The sequence below is a fragment of the Melospiza melodia genome, chromosome 1, assembly GCF_035770615.1.
Source record: "Melospiza melodia melodia isolate bMelMel2 chromosome 1, bMelMel2.pri, whole genome shotgun sequence".
In the NCBI taxonomy this organism is placed as follows: Eukaryota; Metazoa; Chordata; class Aves; order Passeriformes; family Passerellidae; genus Melospiza; species Melospiza melodia.
This window is the reverse complement of record NC_086194.1, coordinates 39,736,597-39,752,182: the sequence shown is the minus strand read 5'-3', so window position 1 is coordinate 39,752,182 and position 15,586 is coordinate 39,736,597. Positions and strand designations below refer to the sequence as shown.

The window sequence follows — 15,586 nt, the reverse complement described above, 5'->3', positions numbered from 1 at the left end:
TATAAAACTATTCAGATTTTATTAGAAAACTGCATATGCACAGTGAACAATGGAATCTTAACAAATAGTAGATTATGGCAGCTCAGAAGTGACAGAACAATATGTGGTGGATTATATACTTTACTTTAGAATGTAAATGAACAGTTTATGAGGGGAATTAAAAGAGCCTCACCCCTACAATACAGATTAACACAGTGACAGGGTACTTACTGTATTGTACACACTGGAAGGGAAGAGTACACACTGGAAGGATGTCTATCAGTGCTTGACTAATGCAAAGTGAATTTGCCAGTCTCCATTTAAAACTACTGTATTTGGTTTCAGTTAAACACTTTTTCTGAGATTTTTGAGTGGCAACTCAACAGAAGAGTATTTTAGGCTAATATAGATACTACCTTGGTAGAAAAAAGGAAAAGGAAGACAACTCAGGTGCTACCCGCCAACAAAACTGTTTCTACTTAATATTTTGATAGCTGAAATAGTTACTGCTTTAAAGCAGAAATTGTTTTTGCAGTGTATTAGAGGACCTCGAGGAATTGCAAAATTCCTTAACTGCATCTGATAATTTGAAATCAGAAGGCAGAATATATTTAAAAGTAGTAAGATAAAGTAATTTTCTCATAATTTTGGTCAGAATCTCTGGGGGAAGAGTGATAGCTGCAGATAACTTAAAGTAATTTAAGTCCATTTTTTAAAAGTTTGAATGAATTAAAAAGTTGGAAAAATTCCTTGCTAGTCTAATTAATGAAGAAGTACTTCTGTACTTATAAGATCACATGCAATGAATAGAAGTGCTTATTTTAGGAAAGAATTAATAAGTAACCCACGCTGAATAGAGCTAATATGAAAAATGTAAATGGAACTCATTCAGTTGTCTTTTGAAGTACCCTATAAACAATGAACTCTTTGAATCTCTTCACACATTGTTTTAAAGGCACTAATATCCTCTGTTGATCTCCATTTCAGCCTAGCTTTTAATAATTGTTTTTTTTTTTAACCAGAGGTAATTCCTCATCCACAGTTGTTTAATGTTAATTTACAGTGTCCTGAATTTGCAGTATTACATGGTGGAAAGATCTGTGCTGCAATCTGCTCTAAAAGTATGATTATTAAGTTGTGCTGGCAATGGTACAATACTGGGTGAGTGGTAGATGGTGATCAGGGCACATGTAGATAGAAGGCAGTGCTTACTCAACTTTTTAGAAGTTTAAGAAGGTGGAGATTAAATGAGGTAATTGAAAATACTGTTGCCTAGAAATATATGGCTTAATACAGGTAAAATCAGCAATGTTTTCTAGAATCCAGCTGAGGTACATTTTGAAGAACAGCTGGCTGTCCATTGTGCCATCCAGGGTGCCTTCCAGGGTTGCACTGAGGTCTAACAGTGAAATCTTTTCCATTAAAAGTTTACATAAATATTACATTACCCAGTTAATGCTTGCAAACTGATTATGGGGTGCATGGTTTCCAACAGAACTATGTGGGAGCCTGTGCACAGAATTCCTCCTTTCAAACAAGTATTTGTTGCACTGTTGTCTGTCTAGAGTTGATCGTCCAGCTGTTCATATCCTGTTTTGACATTTAATGCTAGTAATTTCCTATACCCCAGGAAGTTGCTGGGAAGATGTATCCTTAAAATACATGAAGGAAGCCCCTTCTAGGCAGTGTAGAAAGAAAGAAGAGGTACAGAGCACAGCTATGCAGGAACCAAACAAACTTCAGTGTAACCTAAAATGAGAAGCAAGTAGTGCAAATTATCTTATCTGGTCTTGTAGGACAATCTGTCTCCTTAACTCATTTGTTAACATTGGAAGATTTTTCACATATAGCGGGTTGGATTTAAGATATAATCCTTATTATGTGCAACATCAGGAAATGCAGAACACTGAAAATAAAGTGTGTTTGTCTCCATAGTGCGGTGGAATGAAAACAGATGGCAGGCAGCACATATGGCTGCCAGAAGCTGGGAACACCCATTTGCAGAGTTCTTGCAGCTCTAAACAAAACAAGCCAAAACAAAGGAACTCCGAGAGGGGCAGAGATTGTTCCAGGCAGATATCAGGATATCTGCCTCTTCTCCACACCCACACTCCTCATTTCTTTACCTCTGGTTGCTCAAGCTAGAAACGGAAGCAAACTGCTAGTTAAGAATTTAGTGGACTTCCTAAGTATTTGTCAAAACAGCATTTCTTAAGTATAGGCATTATTTAAAATAAATATCTGATTTTCATTGTAGGAAATCAGATACTCCATTCAAGCCTCTAGGTTTGGACAAAGTTGAAGTTTTGCCACAGTCGTCCGAGCAATTCAACAACTTTAAAAATGTGCTAATATTGAAGGGACTTCTTGTGTCTCAGCTTCCTATCATATGGAAGGTTGAGAAGGAAATTGCAGACACTTGCCTTCCTTAAACTCAGTCGCTGGCTTAGGTCCTTTTTGTACTTTGAGTATTTTGGGGAAAGGTATTCAACATTATTTGCAGTAGTTCAGCTTACCTGGTGCTGGTTCTGAAGGTTCTTTACAGGGTACTGCTGTTGCAACAATGCTTTATGGCTTGTACCTTATGGCCTTTCTAAATACTAATCAGCAATGTAGTGTATATTATATGTACCTGTAGGATCACTGGTCATATAGCTGTCAACATGAGCAGAAGGGAAGAGTAATAGCAGTAATACCTGGGACAGTTTGGGGGTTTTATGCTGATCTTGGATATTTAATCCAAGCAGAAGGACAGTAGAGTAAAAAAAAAAATGTCTTTAGTAGATTGAAAAAGTTCCTTCTTTATTTAAGTTTTAAACTTCAGGAGTAGAATTTTGAGACCTCCCAGCCTATATTATGGAACCTAGGAATGACCAAGTAACAAGTCAAGGTCAAATATATATATTTTAGGTACACAGGTATTATGAAATGCGTAAAGGCTTAAATGTGACCATGAATAAGATAACAATGATTTTCTCAATTGTTAAGATTTTTGTTCTTATTCTTGGGCTTGGGGCTTTTTTTATGGTAAGCTTTGTAATAGGCTTTCTCTTTGTTTATGATTAGCCTTCTTCAATTTCTTCAGCTTTATTTTTTTCTCATCTAACTTAAAATACATTTTAATTTAATTTATGTACGCAGTTGCAACTGTATGGTAAATACTACAACAAAAAAGAAGTTGATTTATTTATTTGCTAAAAGGAGATGAAAGGGATAGATTAAAAATATTCAAACTCAGCAGAACAAAAAGCAGTAGTAATTAAAATTGATGATGCCCAGAAACCAATAAAGTTACCAGGACTTAATAAAATTTTATGGCAAAAGAAATATAATGGACTACATAAACTGATGCTGGCAGAAGTAGCTTCCAGTGACTGACCCTGGTTTTGAGACATTTTACTGTGTGTTTATTTATATTTAGGTCCCTGAAAGTTTTCAGTAGAAGAAAATTGCTGAGACTAAATGAACAGGAGTTTTTTAAATCTGTGTGAGATTTAAGGAATATCTGAGTTTAAATATTTTTTTATTTTTACTAGTTTTTTTATTTTTACTAGTTTCTATAGTTTAAGCTATAGAAATAATTTTAGAATTAAGAACAGGATCCCACTTGTTACAGATAATTCCTTCCTTTGTTCCAGTGAATAATCTGGATCTTTGATTTTGGAGGAAGTGTGTTTAGTGGTATGTTGTAACCAAGAACTTTAGGTCTGTATTACCTGTAAGGATGTGAGATTTCAGCGTGACATTGAGCACCTGCTTAGCCTTGAAGGACTGAGTCTCCTGTTAGAGGTCTTACAAACTGGGGGAAAGATGATTTCGCTCTGCATTTCAATGGTGATATTTCAGTGTATGTTCTGTTAACTTGATTCTTTTATTGCATAATTCTGAGTGTTATTTCGTATCCTTGGAACTTCAGTAATACAGTGTATTGTCCTTGAAGTCCCAGGGGAACATATTTTCCCCACTGAAAATCATCAGCTAGCAGCTTATCTCTGTTGCAATGAAGAGGAAATGCTGGACTAACTTTAGATGAGCAGTTTGGATCACAATATACGGACTGCCCTGTGGAACAGTCATAAGGAAACTGGCTGATGTAAGAGAATGAAGACATCTGAGAGCACTGTTTAAGCAAACTCGAGCTAAAGTAGGTGGAACAGTTGGTCGCAGTCTCTTAGAGCAAATGGAGCAGCAAAGTACAGAATGGAAGGAGAGAGCCTCACTTCTCACCTCTGCATTATTAGCACTGTGAAGAGAAGGATGGAAGGTAATGGAATGTATGTGTGTCTGTGCTTGCATTGTATCAGAAGTCAAAATAACATAGTTAGCATACTCAGGCAGTATGCTAACTATGTTAGCAGCAGCTTTCACTTTTAGCCAAAGTGCCAGGGAAATGCATGGTGTATTAAAAAGCAAAGCTCACTACTGGCAAAAAGGATATAAAACTTTATTGGCCAAAAAGGAAGTGCCTGGTTTTGGACTGCATTAAGAATCGTGGTGCTGTCCTGGTTTGGTTTAGTATGAAGCATGCCCAAAACTTCTTTTGATTTGTGTTTTCTTTTGTTAGGTTGTGTAGGTTGGAGTTTCTGCCTGAGTATGCTAACTGATTTCCATGATGTTGGCTATAATGATTTAAAAGAAAACAGTCCCGTTTCCCCCCTCCCCCTGCCCCAAAAATACCTAAAAAAAAACATTCAAAATAAAAAATAAAAACACCCCCCCTAAGGATGTAGGAACACAAACAGGAAGTGCTAGAGGCTGCAGTTTAATTTTAGCACTAGAGGATGGAAAAAAGTTAATATCAACGCTGATTAATGAATGTCAAATTTTCATCATTTGGGGGATTGTTTAGAAAAGCTGATTGTTTCCTTTTTTTTAATAAACCAAATATTTTTTGAAAGAAATTTGTATCATCATGGAGCCTTCAAAACAGAACCTTAGGAAGTTCTTGCCCAACTGTCAGTACTATGCATGATCTGCCTTTATAAGTTATATTATTAGTCATATCAGTTCTTCCTCTACACTTCAAAAGTCTGATAGTGGTATTTTTAAAATATAAGTCTATTTGATTTTTTTTTTTAGTAAAGGTGAAATCCTGAAGTTCATATTTAGTGCAACAGACATTTCCATTTTTCTTGACTATGCACTCTAACTAAATGCTCTGCAACTTCATTTTGTAGTTTTATTTCATGTTTTAAGGCTTGCTGGTAATTCATATTTGTACACCAGCTTATTGATGGAAAAAAAACCACCTGAGTGGCAGAAAGATGTGAAGAAATGGGCTTTCAGCCAGATACAGCATAAGAGTAACTTTCTGAAGACGCAGAGACTTGCATGCATTTCTGGCCCACAGAAATAAAATCTGTGATTGGAAACAGACTAAGAAACACTTGCCAGAATACATCTACCTTTTCTACTTTTGATTTTCTTTATTTCACATACTGGACTGATTACCAATCATGTGAGGAAATTCAATCTTTTGTAAGTATTCAGTGAAAAATACAAAGTCCATCTGTGAACAGAGCATGGAGGCAACATGTATGCCAGTGAAAGAGTGGCTGAAAGATTTTGGATGTGGAAAAAAATGATAATCATTTCTAAAGATAATGAGATTTACTGGCACATGATAACAATTCAATGGAAATGAACTAGAACTGATTCTGTTCCAAGGATTGAATTTAAATCCATAACTGGGAAATATTTTATTGAAGAAGTTGTATGGAAGGGACACTCCAGTCATGTAGTGTTTGTGGGTGGAGCAGGAGTAACTGAGCAGAACTGGTCAGTGGATTTTGTGTTTAACACACATTAGAATGACAAAACCAGGACTAGCACTACATAGTAGCATTACCTATATTAGTGGTGAGATGGAGGGATTCTACAGTGAAACATAAGCAGAGGTTTTGTCCATCTTTTGGAAGATTCCTTTGTTTAACATGCAATATCAGCTGTCTCCTGGGGTAACCTTCACTGTTGTCTTCACTCTTAAAAGCACTTCCACATTTCCCTTTTTCTAAACTAGTGGTTTTTAATCCTTTGAAGCAGTGTCTGCAGTGGCAATCAAGGCAACTTCCCAGTGCCTCATAGGTAACATCTGGAGGCTTCTGCACCGTCCCTGGGTTCTGTTCTTTTCTCTCTTCCCTGCTGTATGACAGGCTGGTACCCCAGCCCCATACAGCCTCTATGTATTCCCTAGCTTATGACAGCTGCTGTTCCCTCTCTTGTGGACAGTGGGAGAAGCTGTGAGGATGACAGTAGCATGGCCTGCTGAGGGAGTTCCTTGAAGGTGGTTTTCTAAATTTACCGCAGTCTTCACTGTTGGAAGATTTTGTTCATTTATCATTTTATTTCCTACCTGCTTTTTGTGTTGAGTCACTGTGTAGTGTCGCCCCACTCCCCGTGGCACAGCTGAAGCCTCAGCCCTTATCATTCCAGGAATGTGTCCCTCTCTGGTATCTTCCTTTTTTCCCAGTATTGTTCTGGTTCCCAGCAAGTCTACTGGCCACCAAGGGTAGCCTGCTGCAGGCCTGGTACATAGGCCTTTCTTCTCATTTGGAGACCCGCTGTCCTCCAGGAACCTGAGAGGTGGTGTAGGGCCCACATAGCAGGGGAAAGTGAAGCAGCAGCCATTTTAAGGGAAGGGTTTTAGGACAAACACTACAACCTGGTGTTTTGGTGTGTTTGTGTATATTATTCAAAAGGGCAATGAGGATCCTAACCAAATTAAATAAGCAGATTTTACTGCATGAAGGAATTGCCATGGAAATTCAAAGAACTGAATAAATGACTGACTATTAAGTTGGCATGCTGTGCTACAGGTATCTGTTGTAAGACTATGAATGCTGTTATATATTCAGTTTAACTCCAGAGAATAACCCAAATACTGAATTGAGAGCAATATTTTTATTTCATGTCTTTTTGAAAGATTAACTATTGCTTTCTATAAATATGCAAAGACCTGTAGGAGTGGAAATGCAAAGCACAGCATTCACCCCATTAACATGTTAATTCATTTGGAAGGAACTGAAAAAGTAGTTTCACCTATTTTATTTGCATGCCCCTGCTAGTCTGTTACAGAACCTGTTAAGCCACCATGCCCATGGCATAAGTAACAACCCTGGAGGGAGCATCAGCCTGAGGGATCGTGGGATGTCCCACCATGTACAGGGTGGGAGTAGCATAGGTCAGGGGTGGGATGACAGGCACTGCAATCTTCCTGTTTGTGAAGCACAGAGGAGTGATCATAAATGAGCAGGGCAGACTGAAGCATGGAGCAGGAGTGGGAGGGAGTGCCATGTTCCACGTGGAGCAGGAGTGGGAGGGAGTGCCATGTTCCACATGGAGCAGGAGTGGGAAGGAGTGCCATGTTCCACATGGAGCAGGAGTGGGAGAGAGTGCCATGTTCCACATGGAGCAGGAGTGGGAGGGAGTGCCATGTTCCACATGGAGCAGGAGTGGGAGGGAGTGCCATGTTCCACATGGAGCAGGAGTGGGAGGGAGTGCCATGTTCCACATGGAGCAGGAGTGGGAGGGAGTGCCATGTTCCACATGGAGCAGGAATGGGAGGGAGTGCCATGTTCCACATGGAGCAGGAGTGGGAGGGAGTGCCATGTTCCACATGGAGCAGGAGTGGGAGGGAGTGCCATGTTCCACATGGAGCAGGAATGGGAGGGAGTGCCATGTTCCACATGGAGCAGGAGTGGGAGGGAGTGCCATGTTCCACATGGAGCAGGAGTGGGAGGGAGTGCCATGTTCCACATGGAGCAGGAATGGGAGGGAGTGCCATGTTCCACATGGAGCAGGAGTGGGAGGGAGTGCCATGTTCTACATGTACGCTCCACTGGGAGAATGTCTGTTGTGCCAGGCAGCTTGGGAGTGCTGTGTGCTGTGCCTGGCTAAGGAGATGTTTGGCTTTGTGGCTAAAAGCAGTCATGCTGGTTTGGTGAAGCAACTCAGAGGCGAAGCACGTGCCATGGATTAGGTGTGAGTGCTGCAGCTTGTGCTGCGTTCCCATGGGTTGGTTCATGTGCCTGCCTCTATGGCCCATGACTGTGCTCTGTCTTTAATCAAAGAGCTGCTGTGGCTCAGGCTTTGCTGTACTTCAGCAACAACCATCAGGAAAGAAACCATTGCTTGCTCTGAATTCTCTTCAATTCTGCACAGCAACTCAAAATTAATACCTTTAATTATTTGGGAGAAGGGATTGTTTGATTAGAGAGCTGAGGAAAGCTTTATTTAATTCATTTAATTTGAGAATTAAATGTTGCAAAGAACAATACATATGCAATTGATTTCTTAAACTTTAGGTATTCTATGACTTCAAGTAATTTCATTGTGTTTTCAGCCTTTTTGCCAGTGAACTCTTTCATCATCATTACTTATATCCCAGGGACCTGAGTCCAACATATTTTGGGAGAAATTATAGAAAATGAGCAATTGAAAAAACAACAGGTTAGCAAACCAGTGGAATTCTCATGCATGAGAACTAACAAATGACTTTATAATAATCTAACTGTAAGATGTAAAGTAAAAAAGGAGCTTCCATGCTTCTTATCATGTGTCACAAGAGAAATGATCTCAGCAGAAAAATGTCATGTTTCAGTAGCATGTCCAATGTGTCTCAAAGGGTACAGAACAGAAAAGAATGTGTAATAATATATCTGTCTTTTCCCAAAGAACTAATGTTAGTACTGAAAGTAAAGTATTCCAAAGTAAATGGAATTCTTACATGATTAGTGTCAAATAATTTCAAAACCTGCTAGAAAATACATTGATACATAAACTCTGTTTTCTAATTTAAGACAAGTTAGAAAAAGGAAAATGTTGAAAGGGATGGAAACTGATACTATGTTGAAATTTCTGTGTAATGTGTATTGCCTTTTCATGGAAACCTGACGAATTCATTGTACTTTTTACCTGGAAATAGAAGAATGTGAGCAGCAGTAAAAACCAAGGTAAAAGGAACCATATTACTTTCAGATAAATTTCAAGAGCTTCAGAGCTTCCCACTCTTCAAAGGCTTTCTGCAGTAAAAGTTTCCAGTGGAAGAGCATATGTGGAATAACAAAGCTCAGTAAAAACCAACTAAATGAAAAGGAAGGTGAGTTGTTATTATGGTTCTATAGCATGATGGTAAAACTTTGACATGAGCTTCCTATGAGGCACAGTACCGGAAATGTGTTCTCTCTAGCTGTTATCTAGGAACACGGGGTATCACTGAGTTGTTCCTTGCAAAATTATTTTTAAAAAATGAAGAATGTGATTATAGTATAACAGTTAACAGATCTGTTGCAAAAATAGATATGCTGCCTTTTTTGACACTTAGGTCTGTCAGTAAGATAAAAACATACAGTACCTTTTCTTTGCTTTGTTGTTTGCAAGAAATGAAGGAATATTGTAAAAAAACTGCATTGATGAAAAACATTTTTCTTTACTGTTCTTCAAGTTAAATCCACAGTAGATTTCAAAAATAAATAGATAAAATAAAGAGGACTACAGCATCCATATTGTTTAGGTTAAAAACCCCCACAGGTATATGTATATCAAAGCAAGTTACTTTTAACACATCCTGTAGATAAAAATTTTTTTCAAGAACATTAAAGTGAATTCACAAATTACTAAAGCACATATATTCAAAGTCATTCAAAAGACTGTTTTCCTTCTTCACAGGTGACAGCCAGGAATCCTAAATCAAAGAAAGAAATGCTATGAACAGGATGCAGCTTTCTGAGGTGCTTAGAAATGGAAAGATGCTTTTGGAAACCACGCTGGACTGAAGACCTAGACTGAGATTCCCAGATTCTAATAAAAATATGACTAAGTGCTGGCTAAATGATGCCTAAGCAGTCAAACACATTGTCCTGGCCAGTACTGAAAGCTGTTGCTGCTGCAACTTCTGCTACCTCTACCAGCAGTGGGTATGGTCATAGTGAGCAAGAGGCATATAAGAACCACTGATCTGGATGATTTTACTTCATCTGAAAACTGAGGTAATGTGTTCCTACATTTCTTTAAGGAAAACAGGAGTGCCCTAAGGAACAGGAAATATCTGCAGAGCTGATTGGAGTAATATAAGGTATGTAGTGGGAAGAGAATTTAAGCAGTGTTAATTGGGTGAAAATAGAACAGGACACCGTAACCTAAACATAAAATTATATTTAATGTGTTGCATTTGGTGCTTTATTTACCCATTCTCCTAGCAAATACAGCAAGACTAAAATGCTAAGCCAGGAATACCACTATTGAAAAAAATCATGCAGGACAGCTGCGTGGTACTGGGAGAGAAGCATTCAAGACCCAGAAATACCAATGTGTTAAAGGATCTAAAGGGATAACAAAAGATTTTTTTATGAATTTCTGATCACCTTTGCTTAATAATAATAACACCTAAAGAAAATAGAAAAGTGCATGAAGCAGCTAGCAGGGACCATTTTAAAATACTGCTTGCCCAATCACCCAAGCTGTTGAATTACACAACTCCTACTGAAATAAATAGGAACTGCTGCTGCTGAGCATTGTTATAAATGAGGCCACTTAAGCAACTGTTGAATAGCTGATCTATAACCAGTAATTTCTAGGGAGTTGTAAATTCAGATATTTATTGTTAAGTGGGTGGCTGAGTCTTGGCCACATTTTACCTGTTTTGCTACTCCTTTTTTTTTTTTTAGTTGAAGCATACATCTTATTTTTGTAATTACTTTCTCAAAGACTTCTGAAAAATTAATTCTCAAAAGGCTTAGAATAGTCTGATGATATAGGTAATCTCAAACAATGCATTTAAGCAAAGAGAATTATTAGTGAACAGGTTACTGGAAAGAATAACAACTTAAGTCATCTAGAAAAGAATACTCACAAAACAGTATTATTATATAAGCTTCCTTTTCTAAACTGTCTTGTAATTGTCAGAAGAACATGGTGAGCGCATTCCCTGTGCTGTGGGCTGTAAAAGAGTAATTCAGATTTTAGGCCATCTAGTACCAAATCAAAACTACCATGGTCTAGTAATTCAAAGCGTTACGTCAGTCTAAATTTAAGCTGCCAGTACAAATTTACTCTGAGGGTTTCTTCATTAATTTGTTGGATAGGTATGTGCAAACTGTCTGTCTGTGGTTCTGCTATTCTGTGCCTGACTGGACCCTTCATAGTAATCCCTGACTTTTCTTTTTGTTAGTTACTACTTCTTGTCTTCCCCACTTTCTGTGCTCAGGTATATCATTAGCTCATGTGTCCCTACCCTAATCCTCTTTCCGAAGGATGGTCACAGGTCATTCACCCAACTCTCTTGTTGCTCTTTGCCTCAGACATTCATTTGTTCAAGTATTCCAAAACTTGTGGCCTCCTTCTCTTTTTTCCTTTTACCTTATCATAAACTACATGGGTACACTGGCCACACTTCAGTTACATGTTCTGCCTTGGTGGAGATTGAGCCATCTGCCTCTCTTGGGTCTTTCTTGAGACTTTTCTCTTTTTGGGTTGCCACAAAAACCACACAACTCCCTTCTGAGAAAGGGAATGGAAATGCACACCCTGACCTAGTCATCATTGATTCTAGTCAAAACTGGTGATACTATGAAGCTGTACAGAAATTGCCCTTTCTATTTCCTCCTCCTAAGTCAAAACATTATGTGTCAGAGGTGGTTGAATTTTAGCTCAAGAAAGCAAAGTACCATCTTCAGACATTTCCCAGAATAGTGGGCTTCTCTGCTGTCTACATCACTCATCACTTTTCCCCACAGATTCAACATATCCACACGTGCCTTGTATAGAAAAAAACTCTTTCACCTTCCTGTCATTCCAGGAATGACTAGACATGACCTTCTGCTATTAGGAAGCAGTCTTGATACTCACGCAAAATCTATAATGGATTTCTGTCTGGGAGACTGGAGAAATATACTAGTAATGGATACCTTCAATGAGCCAGAAGAGTCTTGCTGGGTAAAAATGAATTGCCACTCACATATTTTTTCCCAAACAGCCTTGTTTGGGTGAACTGCTAGGAAAAATCTTGCATTTTTTAGTCCAAAGAAAATTCTGCTTTGGAAAGAGAGAGCTCCTTTACAGAGGGGCTGGGATAGAGGGACAGTAAGAAAGGAGTATGTGGCTAATATCAGAAAAGCTTCACAAGGAAAGCCTAGCATGCTTTGCAGTATTCATCACCCTGAGCTCAAGGGAGTGCCTTTCTGAATGGCATGGCATGCCCAGACCTTGCTGTCTGTTTACGTTCTCCACACTGATACAATGCCATAATGCAGTTGGTGATTCCAGCCTCCAAATCACAGCAATCTCCTCTCAGCTCAGTATTACTGCTGAGATGACCACTGCTCTCTCATGTATGTTCAGCACAGACCTCAAAATACATCACCTTCTCCATTCTGTGTTTTTTTCCATTGCTTTTGTCCCTCCAGGCATTTGCATCTTTGCCAACTGCCACCAACTCTTCCAAAAGACTCAGTGTTAATAGCATGGACAGTAATTCTACTCATATTGAGAATTCCTCCCAGTATGGCCAGCTCAGCTTCCCCTGCTTCACCTCTGCATGCGACTTCTCTTGCTGTGTGTGGTGACTGCACAAGGGAGCTTTGTCCTATACATAGAATTTTGATACAAATATATTTAATTTCTATGACCAGCCTCTGCCGAAGCAACAGCTTTGTTTATGCTGCTCAGTGAAAGTGTGTCACAATTTAAGACTGAGCTGACAGTGAGGAGACTGGGTGGGCTAGGATACTAAAGCCCTTCTAGTCACAGATAAATATTTAAAGTTTACAAGTGACTCAGCTTCCCTGTTCTGAGAGACTGTGCAGCTCAGGTGAGAGGCCAAGCACGTCAGTGCGATGGTCTCTCCCCCAGCCTGCCTCTCCTGCAGCAGGGAGGTGGTGCCATCCAGGAGGAGCTCAGCTGGGTCAGTGCAGCAGTCCCAGCCATGAGATGGGCAGTCCAGGATGGAGCCCAGGGGTCCCTGGAGCTAACCCTGGGGATTCTGCTGGACCTCTTCCCCAGCAACAACCTGGCAGTAGCATTCACAGCATGCCCCACTTGAGTTTTCCACACCTCTGCCAACAGCACAGCACTTAACAGGTTAGTCACCAGAGGAAGAATTGGAGGGTAAACAGGGTTTAAACTATCCAATACCTCTGTCAAGCTGTCACAAGTGGGACATTGTTTCTGGAGGATTAAGATGGAAATGACCTGATGATTTTCAAGAGACTGGTTGTGGAACAGTCTGGCCCCAGGAACAGCTACTAAAAAAGTGCCATGGATACATCAGGTGTGTCAGTCCTGGGCACAGCTCAGCTGAGAGTGTCGGGCAGTGCATTGACAGTGCACACCCACAGAAAACCACTAGTGTGGCCTCTTGCTGACTCAACAAAGGTGTTTGAGATGCAATTGTGTAAGAACATGTGGCCTGGCTAAATTCATATCATTAGGTGATCCAGCCATGGGTAGACTTCTCTTAAATACTTTGGAACCGTGGCCTGAAGGTCATCCACAATCAACACAGTACAAGTATGCTAGTCACTCTCATATTGTACTGCCACAACCCTACTCAATAATTTGGTCAATTATTTCAAAATTATGTTAATGAATTATAATGAAATTTAAAAATGCAGTAGAATATGAAAATTATTTTATTGCGAGTGTAGATATTTAATATTAAAATATGCAATGTTTGTTTATACCTCATTACAACTACATACAATGTGGAATGTATAATGTAATGGGCATCAACTTAGTTTCATAAATATTTTAGCACAAAATTATGCTTTTTCCTGTGTAGTTTGCAGAAAAAGGAGAGCTGTGGTCAGTTATTTAAGTAAGTGCTTGTATCTGAGTATGTTCACAGATTAGATAAATGTACATAGTTTCACAAATAGTCACATTTTAGGCCCTTTAAATCTGAATGCAGAAAAGCCACATAGAAAGAAAAGGTTTTATTAGATAGTAGTAAACTAGAAGCAGCAAATAACTTACAACAGATGGGAAGTTTGTACATACCAAGTATAGAAATGCTTAAAGATCATACATATAGCTGTCTTACTGCTAAAATGATTGAACACAAAGTAGTATTACAATAAATATTTTGCTTACTAAAAGCAGTAGTGAAACTGGTACATCATTTAAGTACATCATTGTTTTGAAAGCCTCGAGGGTACTTCTATTTATGTTATGTTATGGTGTACAACTATGAGGACAAGTAAATCTCCAGTGAATTGAAATAGGACTTTTTGTGTACTATCTCAAGGGGATTATTAATTTAAAATGTCACACAGTAAGTGTGAAGTATTTGACAGGAACTGGTAGTGCATGATTCGGACAGGTCGCATCCAGTAAAGTAATTCCACTCCTATCAAAATGTTATGGCACTTGAATTTGATTCATGCTCAAATCTACTTCTATGTTTGTTTTAACAGGGATCTCTTAAAATGTGAAGAGCAATCTCATTTCACTGCTTCACCTCTGCAGCACGCAGAAGCAGCTGCTTTTAGTCTCTTGAGAACTTTGTCCCACAGTCCTACATGACTAGCAATGTAACCACTCGGCATACACATGTAAGTATTAGGGACAAAACCAACATCAACAATAAGCCAGTAACATGCTGTGCAGCTAGTGTAGCATAGGATGAGAATTAAATAAAATCCAACCTGGACGAAGTAATTTTAAAGACTAAGGAAAATGCTTGAGGGAACATCAGCATTTTCTCATAAATCTGCTCCAGTGTGACACAGACTGAACATGTCTGACCATGCACGTTCAAAGACTAGTAACTGCCAAGAAGAAACTCCCTCTGCCTCTCTCTAATATGTATGGAATTGGCTGCCTTCAAGTTAGATTGCTATCTTCTGCTTGGCTCACATTGCAAAAGACACGCTTCCCACAGTAAGGACTGCATATTTACTAAACAACTGGAGCTCATGAAAACATAGTACACTACTGTTTGGGACTTGCTCTTTTTCTGCTGAATACAGTAATGGTTCTCTACCGATGTAAAAAGCTTTGAATAGATGTATTCCTTCTGTTTCCACTGATCCACACAATATTTATTGCAGAAATGTACAGTTTCCTGTACATGATTCATTTTAATGGGTCCTACATATAAATTTGAGATTTTGGGAAAAAAAAAATCAACACGGTTCTAATCAGCAAGCTCAAAATTCTGAAGCACTAGGCATAACCCTGCAAGGGTTACCTTGTGGTTCTGCAAGACACACTCTTTATCTTGCCAAAAGTCGAAGAAAACACAGCCTACAGCTCAGAGGTAGTACATGCAGCTGCTGGAAACTAGGCTGGAACAGATAACTTACTCTCCCTCTGGCAGATGCCATTATTTTCCATAATCCCTATGCAGCACTTAGATATTAGTTTAATAGCTTCCTTAGAAACTGGCAGAGTAAAATTATGCTAAATAAGCAATATTTACTAGAAATTCTTCTGATCCTTCCCTTGAGGCATAATTGAACATTACTACTGACTCCTCAAAAGTGGCTGCTCCATTTCCAATCCCTTTACTCCTTAGGAAAAGCATTTTGCAAAAGGAAAAACCTTTAAATTATTGCTCTTCCTTTGAAATGGTTCCCTGATTTGTCTGCTAGTTCAGATACAGTGCTCCTAC

The 15,586-nt window shown here is 39.0% G+C and overlaps 1 long non-coding RNA gene across 6 annotated transcripts; it reads left to right on the top strand.

Moving 5' to 3' along the window:
• Nucleotides 1-1,567: 1,567 nt before the first annotated feature.
• LOC134417452 (uncharacterized) lies at nucleotides 1,568-14,996 on the top strand. Of its 6 annotated transcripts, none has more exons than XR_010027572.1 (4): nucleotides 1,568-4,243; nucleotides 8,956-9,076; nucleotides 9,646-10,051; nucleotides 14,388-14,996. It is a non-coding gene; the product is annotated as an uncharacterized LOC134417452 (long non-coding RNA). The 6 variants fall into 6 exon arrangements; XR_010027573.1 differs by having other exon boundaries at nucleotides 9,646-13,053; XR_010027574.1 differs by lacking the exon at nucleotides 14,388-14,996 and adding an exon at nucleotides 10,176-14,381.
• Nucleotides 14,997-15,586: the final 590 nt, after the last annotated feature.